Source organism: Salvelinus sp. IW2-2015, linkage group LG12 (assembly GCF_002910315.2).
Source record: "Salvelinus sp. IW2-2015 linkage group LG12, ASM291031v2, whole genome shotgun sequence".
In the NCBI taxonomy this organism is placed as follows: domain Eukaryota; kingdom Metazoa; phylum Chordata; class Actinopteri; order Salmoniformes; family Salmonidae; genus Salvelinus; species Salvelinus sp. IW2-2015.
Genome location: NC_036852.1, coordinates 4,683,069 through 4,686,468, shown reverse-complemented (window position 1 = coordinate 4,686,468; position 3,400 = coordinate 4,683,069).

Sequence of the window (3,400 nt, the reverse complement as noted above, 5' to 3'; positions counted from 1 at the left end):
TTCTTGAGATTGGAAGCCACTTATGGTTCAGCGGAGAAACTAACGAACGACATGTCAAATACAGTAGCCTAGTGCAAATTATTTAGAAGTACCATAGCACATAACCATTACTCTCTCGCGCAGGATTCCACTAACGGTCCGTATGTAGCCAAATGTAGCTGCTGCTCATGTTGGTATCTGTACTTATGGCGCCAAAAGTCATGACAGGGAGACATAGTGGAGTGGTAACCCGCGTGCAAGCAGTTGCTCCGACGCCACTTGGGTACACTGCGCAGCATCCACCGAGAGGCTCTTGCTGCAAGGAATGCCTGACAGCTTGAAAGACGTTTTGGACACTACAGTGAAAATGGTTAACTTTGTTAAAGCAATGCCCTGACGAGCTTAAAGTTTTCTTTGCTGACATAATTTTCACTTGATCTGACCACTTACATGATGATGAGTTTCTCACATGACTGGCCTATCTGGGGTGAAGTTTTTTCTCTCCTGAATGATCTGAATCTAGGATACATACAGATAAAAGGACGAAAATCGTGCCGCAAACTAGTAATAAATGATGCGACATAAAATTATAAGGACAGTTTTATTTGAAGTTGGCATCTTCATCCTGTCTACTTAACAAATGGATACTACAACAGCAGTCTTTCCATCATTGGCATGATTTTTTGTGCGCAAATGAACTTCAAGCTCGGACATTCAAATGTGTATAGCGCAGCTTGAGTGATTTGGGCCAAATATACTATCGCAGATTACGTCTTACGAAAGGACAACCAATTAACGGATCTCTGTTATCCATTCATGCCATGCCATCCTAGTCCAACTTACCGATATCTGAACAAGAGGCCTCATCGAAATTGCAACAAGCCGGTTCTGTGAAAATTGATTTTAATTACAGAAACCCATGCTGTATTTCTGGAATGGGCTGCAGTCAGAGTATCCTGCCTTGGCAAAATCGCGCTGTTTAAGACACTGATGCACTTTGCAACATGTAACTATGTGAGAGTGGATTCTCAGCCCTCACTAGCATGAAAACTAAATGCAGGCAACCAAGACTGTGTGGGGAAAGATGATTTTTAAGACTGAGACTCTCTCCAATACAACCCAACATTGCAGAGTTATGTACATCCTTTAAAGCATACCCTTCTCATAACCGGTGGAGAGTTATTCACAATTTTTTTGATGAACAAATAAGGTTTTATATGTATGATGCTAAATAAAGAGCAAAAAATGTACTATTATATTTGTTCCCTGAGTCCTATATATTGATCGCTCTTTGTCACTTCACGCGAGACCGGGAATGAATCAAAAACTCACACTCATTCTAATGTTTAGTAAATGCTACAACAATTTGAGAGTGCACCATGACCCTGGTGCTAGAGGCGGTACGCAGCCGGTGGTTGAATGTTTGAAGGGGTACGGACACATAAAAGTTCGGGAACCACATGCCAAAGATGAAATAAAGACCAAAAGAAAAGCACACATTTACATAAGTGTGCTATTGACTGTCGTAAGTCTAATTCTGCGAGTACTATTGTTCGCAAACAACCCATGCAGTCGAACAATAGCTGGCACCAAGACGACACTACGTCTCTCTTTGGGTATGACGCGTACACAGACTGCAGCGCTGAGTCGAAAATGGTCTAACGTTGAGATCTTCTCTACACATCGTTCTTGAAAACAGCAGAAAGTATTTCACTGTGAATACAGAGAGACAGAAAGGAGAAAAGTATATTACCTACTAATACCAACTACCATCATAGAACAGATTCTTCTAATATGTCTTCAAAATCAAACAACTGATCACTAATACCAGTAGCGATGGCTTATAAACACAAAATGCGTAAAGTAGGTGAATGTCTCTTTCAACCGAGTACGACACACAAGCAACCTATGGCGTCGCGTTTGACTAAGGAAAGACAATATGTCACGGGAGCTCTTATTTCATCATCCTGGACAGTCATCTCTAGTACGCTAAACATGGTCACATGCTCAATTATGACAGACAACACTAGCCATGCACGCGAGAGAGGGAGGAAATCGAGAATACATATGATGGAACTGAATACTTTCACACATAAACGTTATGTTAATATATTTTACTAAATGCTGAGCTCCACTAAGACTATATGCATGTGCAACCAGAGCCAATACAGAGGCATTATTCTGACAAGGAGCTGAAAAAAGCCTCAGAGTGACGTTGTGCTCGACCCATATCTTCTAGGTATGACCAAACAGTAGTGTGACGTGTTGAAGACAAAACCCGTCTAGATGTGTTCTTCTGAGCCCAGTGTTCCTGCTGTGCTATACCCGTCACTAACTGGAGTGCTCAGTGGTGAGGGATTAGCTTTTTCACAAATGTCGTTAAGATGCTAGAGCAGATCATTCCTCGTAGGGAAGCCGCCTTTATCATCAAAAGCACAGTGACCGGTGTATCGCTTCACCATTCGAATTATATCTTTATTCTTCACGAGTATGAGGCTGATCTAGGATCCCCTCCCTGTCAAAATTAAACACAATAACACTCAATGAATACGCTCCAGGCTTCTATCTTAAGATAGGAGTGCTAATCTAGGATCTGTTTTGTCTTTTGATCATATGATTAACGTTATATGGACAGGGAGAGTCCTACCCTAGATCAGCCACTCCTACTTTTAGACACTTGAGACATAACAGCCTTTGGCCCATATTATCATAGTCTAAGTAGTAGGAGTTGCTGTCGCATAATATCAGCCTCATCATGATCTAAAGGCTAAACTGATTTGCACCTTCTAAACTATCCTAGATCAGCCACAACTAAGAGTTCTCTTGAGTTGTGAATAATGGCCCAGACCAGTAGTTTACCAATGGTAGTAGAAAAATCTGGTTGGCAGTAAAGCTTGAGTCATGTGTCTCCCTTTAAATGAGAGAGAGAAAAAGATAAAACACTTTAAACCTTCTGAGAGACTGGGGTCTACGCCAAGCCCAGACGCTTAAGGAATGCAGCTGGCCTTGCTTGGTTTGCCACAGTTGAAGGCCTGAGAAAGACATAATAACGCTGGCTGGTCAGACAGACTCAATTCAGCTAGCTAGCTTAGCGTCATCAAAAACTAACCAACAGAGCTTTGAGAAGGAAGCTATGAGCTATTGCACAACATAGCCTTACATGTGTTTGTGTTTTGTGTATGTGTGTGTCGTGTGTGTGGGGGGGGGGGCGGGAGTATGTTTGGTTAGGTGTATCTACCTTAGATGGGGCCTAAAATCCCAAACGTCCCCACAAGGCATAAAACAAGGAAAAATATCCCTTTTGGGGACGTCCCCACAAGAGTGTCTGTTTTCCCACGTCCCCATGAGAACAACGCTATTGTAAACTTAGGGTGTAGAATTAGTGTTAGTAGTTAGGGTTTGGGTTAGGCGTATGTTATGG